This window comes from Benincasa hispida, chromosome 12 (assembly GCF_009727055.1).
Source record: "Benincasa hispida cultivar B227 chromosome 12, ASM972705v1, whole genome shotgun sequence".
Lineage (NCBI taxonomy): Eukaryota > Viridiplantae > Streptophyta > Magnoliopsida > Cucurbitales > Cucurbitaceae > Benincasa > Benincasa hispida.
Window position 1 is genome coordinate 6,044,889 of NC_052360.1, and position 7,478 is coordinate 6,052,366.

Below are 7,478 nucleotides of genomic sequence, written 5' to 3' on the forward strand. Positions count from 1 at the left end.
AGATTGGTTGTTAGGATAAGGTCTTTCATGTAAATGTAACTTGAGTTTGTAAACTAGTTTCTAATTAAAACATGTAGTATTTTTTTTTCCGCTGTTGTTATAAGTGAGGTTATTAAAAGGAAACTAGTAGGTTAACCAAAGTAGCATCAGTTAATATCTTGCCTCTTCTCGGACTTAGGAGTGGGGGTTCGGGGTGGGGTGTGATAGATATGGCCATCGCCATTCCTTTTTCAGCAATTAACCGGTATGAATGTCATCACTTTTTATGATCCTATTTTGTTCAAAACCCTTGAATTTGAAAACTCAGCTTCTTTAATGTCTGCCATGATTAGTGGATGGTTAAAGGGTTCTTTTCATTGAAGGTGATTATCAAATGTTGTTATCTCAGGTACTCAAATTCTCACAACTTCTTTTTCTTTTTATTTTAAATAGGTTAAACTATAAAAAATACCTTATAACTTTTTAAGAGTACATTCATATTTTCAAAATTGTAATATTATAGCCATAAAGATGTTTAAAAAATATCATTGGAGTATATACTTTTAAAATTTTTTGACGGATTTGAGACATGAAATGGTGTGACAAAGGCTTAGAATGAAAATTTGATCACTACATCGTTTTAGGTCATTGCCACATGGTTTTAGGCTCGATTTCTTAATCAATGATAGTTTTGAAATGTTTATGAAAGTTGAGAGGTAATATGGTAACTTTTCAAAATCTAAGGATACTTTTAGAAAAAAAAAATGACAAAGTTCAAAATTCTTATTAAAATTTAGCCTTATAAATATTACAAATTTTGGTTGAAACTAGTTTTTTTTTTTTTTTTTTTCGTTTTTGTGTTGCCATACATTGTGGTTACCATTATGATTTCTTACAAGTTTTGCCTCGATGGGAATAGTGGAGATTTGTCGAAGGGATAGGGTGGTGCGGTGGTGTTGTTCATCTGCACCTATGTTGCAGGGTTTGCATAGTCATAGGGACCATTAGGATGGTTGGTTCCAAGTGAAATATTTTCTCCTGAGTTTGATCAACTAGTGTGAACGTTTTAGTCAACATGATTTTCACTTTCTTAGTTGCTCAAGTCTTCACCACCATGCTTTGTCACATGATTTTCACACCCCGCCCCGAGCCTGCTTTTTGAGCCCGAGGAGAAGCGTGAGGGACCACAAATACCACCCTTTTGTGATACCTACTGTCCAAATGAACCTCTTTACCCTCAGTGAACATTAAGTCAAAGAGATAAACAACAACTAATTGATTAGACCCATTTTATTACAACACTGTACGGTTTATACAACTCTAAGACTTAACTCCAAAGTTTACGACAACAACTCTTAAAACCTTGTAAGTGTAACTGTGGCTTGTGGCAGACCTTGACCTTAGCAGCACCTTCGAACTCCTTTCGCTACCAGGGAAGAAAAAACATGAAGGAAAAGAATGAGGTTCACAAAGCTCAGGGAGTGATAAGCAACTTCTAGAGTCTATTTCAACTCATACAAACAAGCATATCATAAATATGAGGTTACATTCAAACCTCAGCCTTGAATGAGTTTGTTCTCAACTCTATCTACACGCACGGTAGATAGCTAAACTGATAACTACTTAGAATGAGTATGTTTTCTACCTACACATATAGTAGATAGTTAACTGATACCAAACATAAACACTTACTCTTTTGCGTTCCCTTTGTTCCCTATATCTCCTATGTGCATATAGCTCCCTGCTCATGGGCTCAGACGCTAGGTCCGCCGATCCTCTGATCATCCCATCAAGGTTCCTCCCACAGGCTCAGAAACTAGACCTCTCCTTCCCCTGACCATTCCGTGAGGTTCCATTTGGGGTGCAGGAATAAGGTCTGTTGACCTCCTGACCATCCTGATCACATAATCTCATTCTCATGCTAAATACTCATTCATAATATCAGATATACAATTTACTCTAAAAGATAAGAGATAGCTTAATACTTAGAGAAAATACCACTCACCTTGGTAAAGTAAGAATCTTCTTTTCTAGAAGTTTCTTGATCATCTCGGGCTCCCTTTTGAACCCTAAGATCCAAATTCAACTTAAAGCTCAGATTACTCATAATTATAAGACTTATCTCGAATACTTTCTTCTAAAAAAATGCTCTAGAAGGTCTCAGAAAGCTTAACCTAAACTTTTAGCTTAGAAATTCTTGTGATTTGGTTGGAATCATCAAAACATCAATACTAGTGCAAGCGTACCCGACAACTTAACCCTTCTATTGTTTCTTCACTCTCCAGCCTGATTCCTTGGAGATTCTTCTCTGACAGGCCTACCCTAAAAACTAGATTCTTAGAGCTTTCAGGTGACTTTCGAATCACTCCAAACGCTCGAGTATTCTAGGAGAAATTCTTGTCCTAAATTGATGAAACTTCCAGACCTCACCGTCTGACATCATCTCCTCCTCTTGGAACTTCATGATCAATGCATGGTCTTATTCTTAATGCATGATCTCCTTCAAATCCACTTTCTAACACTCTTCCTTACGCTCTTTGAAGAGATTTTCGCTTATGAATGGAATAGACAATTTGTGGTGGTATTTATAGGCCAAAGGAAACGATCTTTATCATCTTTACCAAGTCTTAATGCAAGACACCTCCTACTTTGGNAATGGAATAGACAATTTGTGGTGGTATTTATAGGCCAAAGGAAACGATCTTTATCATCTTTACCAAGTCTTAATGCAAGACACCTCCTACTTTGGGGTGTTTTTGCCACCACCTACTTCCTTGACATTCACCTACTCTCATGACACACACCTACTTGAGTTGTCTTCCTCATGCATAAGACTCTCTTTGCATGAAACTTAATTAGTTTAGCTCTTACTAACTCAAGTCTATCCATCTCTCAGTATAGCCATTTGTCCAGATGAGCTCATCAACCTTGCGTAACGCAAGCCTCAGCACCGCTCATCGCTTAGCTACCGCACCCATCGTTTAGCTCCATCGTTTAACATCGACGCCTTATCGTCCAACACATCCGCTCATCGCTTAGCGTCATCGCCCAGAGCATGCATCTATCGGGCAATGCCCATCGTTTAACATTTAATACTATCGTCTAGTGCTATCATTTAGCGCTATCGTTCAGCTTCTACGCTTATCGTTTAGTGCTTACACTGATCATGTAATGTCTTTGCCTATCATATAGCCCGATTGTTTAGCGCATCTCTGAGCTTCGTGCATTTGCTATACGATCGCTCATCGCCTACGTCATCGTGTAGCGATGCTCATTTGCTACACGATTGTTTACCTCATCGTGTAGTGCCACTCATTTGCTACATGATCGTCTGCCTAGCACCTTGCGCTCAACATCTCGCTTTCTCCGCTCTCGCTCACATAAATCAACACATGAGCAACTTAGGCAATGCCTCTTGCCAATGCCTCGGCTAATTATGCGTCCAACCTTACAAACGCATGATTGTCTTTCTTTTAAACCTCTACTAACTCAGTCTCATCTCATGCACTAATGTTTCCTAACACTCAACTCAACCTCTAGGAGGCTTTGAATTTAAGTTGGGGGAGGTTATGTAGAAATTGCTACTAAGTTAGGGTAAGGCTAGTACGTTGTAATAGTATTGTTGAGGTTTAGAAAATTTTTGCTATCTATATTTGGAAAACTCTTTTTAGAGGTTTAGAAATTGCACTAGCTATGTTTTTTCATTAAAGGATTTTGAGTGCAATGGAGTTGGATTGTTGGTCATGTGAATGTTCTTTTTGGACTATATATACTCCATTGGGATTAATATGTAGTATTTTATTTTTATACGATTACTTTGAAGATTCTAGGTAAACTTAAGTGGAAATTAACTTTTGATCATATACGGGAAGTAAGCTACAAATGCGAACAAAAAAAATAATATTTAAAATATATATTATTGCATCTCCCCCAATGTTATAGAAAAGTCATTTCCGTAAAATGTATTAAAAAAAAAAAAAAAAAACTGCAACTGAAAATGAAATTTCATCACTTTTTGTAATGTTGAAAAAACATTATAATAAGTTTTTTGACTTTCAATAACATCGAATTTGACAACGTGGAGAAAAACCCTATAAAAGGGTTGAAATGGTGTTTTTTACATGCTATAAGAAATACTATAAAAATACTTTAATACTTTTTCTCATGCTATTAAAAATGCTATAATATGGTTATCTTAGCATTTCTTTTCAGGCTACTAAAAATCCATTATAAATAGCTTTGACAAAGTTTTTCTGATGCTATTAAAAAACTACGAAAGAGAAAACATAACGTTTTTGGCTTACACTATGAATTGTTTCCATATCATGATAATTCTTCAATAAAAATGACCTTTTATAGCACATGTTATAGCAAACAAAATATGCTATCAAATGTATTAGACTTTCCCTAACATCACCTATGATATTATCTCCAAAAATGCTATCAAAAGTCTACACTAGAGTTTTTGGCCTGCTATGTGATATTTGTTGCAGTGACTCTCACTAATTCTTCACACACTCACCCTGTTTTGATCCTTTATATATTGGATGATTTACATGTAGTTATGAAAATAACATAAAGTAAATGGTTGATTTCACAATTTTACTGCTTTACAATTTTTTTAGTTTTAATATCGTATTTCTTAATTTTAAATTCTATCTCATTCCTTTTTCAATATTGTGCATTTTCTTCCTCTCCATGGTTTCTTATACTATATGATTTGTTTTACTCAAATTTGGTTCTTCTAATTTATTTGTATCTAATTGCCATGGGTTTATATTTTTAATTATTTTTTTTTCTTTTATCATATTTCAATCTATTTAGATATGGTGAACCAACCTAAATAAAGTTAAGTTCATTCATAGATATCTTCAATTAGTTTTATTTTACTTAATTTTATAAATATAATTAACGTGAGGAAGATAGCAAAAGTTGGTCTAAGTGAGGAAGATGGAGAAAAATGGAGAAGACAAAGATATTTAAATGACGAAAAAAAACTAGTTAAATACTAGATTTAGAAAGAGGAGTTGAGAAAATTAGGGAGATATAAATGTGAAACTAGAATGATGAGGATTTTGGAAAAGAAAAATATGTTTAATGTTTTAGTTTAAAAATTATAAATCAAGTATCTATTTTACTTTTATTTTCTAACAAAAACATCAAATTTAGATTTTTAATATAAAATAATATCAAAATTGTTGTAAAAAAATTTGATAATGGTAAGATTTTTTTCTTTAAAAAACCTTGATTTTTGGGTGTGTTTTTAAGATATAAAGCCTACATAAATTTATTAAAAAACACAACAAAATCTTTGGAAAAAAAAAGTCCAATGATCATTCATTGAATAAATAGTAGAGTGATTGGCCAATGATGGTGGTGTAAGAGGTGAATGCTCAGATGGGTTTGTAGGCTATATGGGTAGCAATGGATTATGCAAGTTTTGTGTGTTGGTGGTGATGGTGGTAAAGCGGAGTAATCTGGTGATTGTGGATGTGAAACCAAGATCTCAATTTCCCTACTTAAGTAGGTAGTTAAGGAAATTAACTAATTAAAAGTTAAATCTTATGTTGAAGAGAGGGAAATTTGATTTTCCTTGAGTAGCTTTGAGTTAAGCCTTAACTAGTGGAATTTGGCTTAGTATGAATTGTGAAGTCAAAAGGAACCATGCATCTAGTGTTAACTCAATGCTCTAACCAACTGAGCTACAGAACCTTTCTCTTTTAAAAAAATTCATTTTTAGTAAAAATCAAATTAAATATAATAAATAAAATGTGTCTAACTCTTTAATTATGTTAGAAAAAATAATTTTTAAAATTAAAATATCATACCCATCCCATAAATTTCAAGTCATTAAGATCAACTCTCTAATCAATTGAGTTACACACCATTCTTCTAATAATTTAACTATAATCATTTTTCAGTTTTAATTTATAAATTAAAAAGTTATGAACTTTAATTTGTAATTTTTTTTGTTATATAATTTGTTATTTTCTCTTAAAGTAAGTTTACAAATTAAGATATTTTATGTAGTAATTGACAACATTTTAAATTTGAAATCATTTAGGTTTGAAAATCAATTAAATGTTAAAATATCATTAAAAAAATTTAGTTATTTTTTAAAAAAAATAAAATTAGTTATTTTTTAAAAAAGAAAATTAGTTATTGTTTTTTAATTGTATTAAATATATTTATTTATTTGAAACCAAGGATATTGGTTAAATGGAGTTTACAAAAGTTTAATGTTGTAATCTTAATAAATGATTTTTTGGTTTTGTCAAAATAAGTATAGTTAACTTGGACAAAGTTTGTCCCCACCCCACAGGTTAAAAAAAATAATTTATCCAGTTGTTTAAAATTACAAATGGATAGTTTCAATTTGATAATTTAAAAATAATTTAAATGTCACGACCCTCTTCTTGATTTCCATTCTTACCTAAGAGAAGGCGTGATGTTAAGTGATGCTACTCTTCCATGACAATTATTGACATTATCTTTGTAACGACCTAACCCTTATATAATAAGGTTCGACCGTTACGACATGCATACTTAGACTTTTCTATCATGAGATGAGTTTTGGTAAAAATTTCAAAAGAACATATCTAAACTTTTATTAGTTAGGTAGAAAACTGTATAAAAAGTTTATTTTACAAAACACCAGGATCCATAAAACATTAGCATAGTGGGACAAAATGTATATATAGCCATAACAGTGAGTTTGATGGTTGGCCCTTTGAGCGACGTCCAGTCCTGCCATCTCTTACCTATAAAGTCTGTAAAATAGGATGAGTATATAATATACCCAGTAAGTAGTTCTCACTTAAGGTAGTGACCAAATGCACAATCACATGCAACATGTCATGAAAACATATGATTGGGACCCAAAACATAAAATTATAATAGCATGAGGTGGTCGGTTATGCTTCCAACCTATGTTCCTCCGCCCTGGTAGGAAGATGAGGACTTAAGCGAAAACTAACCCATCAATGATTAGTGGGTCATGCAGTCAGTAGGGCCAGAGTTGCATCCCACATCAACCATTAGCATAAACGTAAGGCTGGACTAGAGGCGTGCAACCATACATACCCTCTAATGCCTAGCATAAACATAATATAAGATTGGGCCTAGAGGGGTGCAACCATACATGTCCGGTTAGCCCTGGAAGCATAACCTATACCTAATTAAAACTTGATCTTAACATAATTGTGAACAAACATAATGCATGGGGTCCCTTGTCGAGAAACGTGTTTTAAACATGTAATGCAACATAACAATAATAATAATGCAACATAACAAAGGTACACTACCATAAAACACTTAAAGAGAGGGTGAGATAAACTGCTAACCTCGACTGTGATCCTAATTATTCCTTATTATTCCTTATGATTTGATCCTATAAAATTCGTAAAGCACTTATAATTAAAACTAATTTTAAGACTATTTAAAGAACTTGATGAATGTAGCTTATTTATCTTGAGAATTATAATCATTAAGTCTTGAGA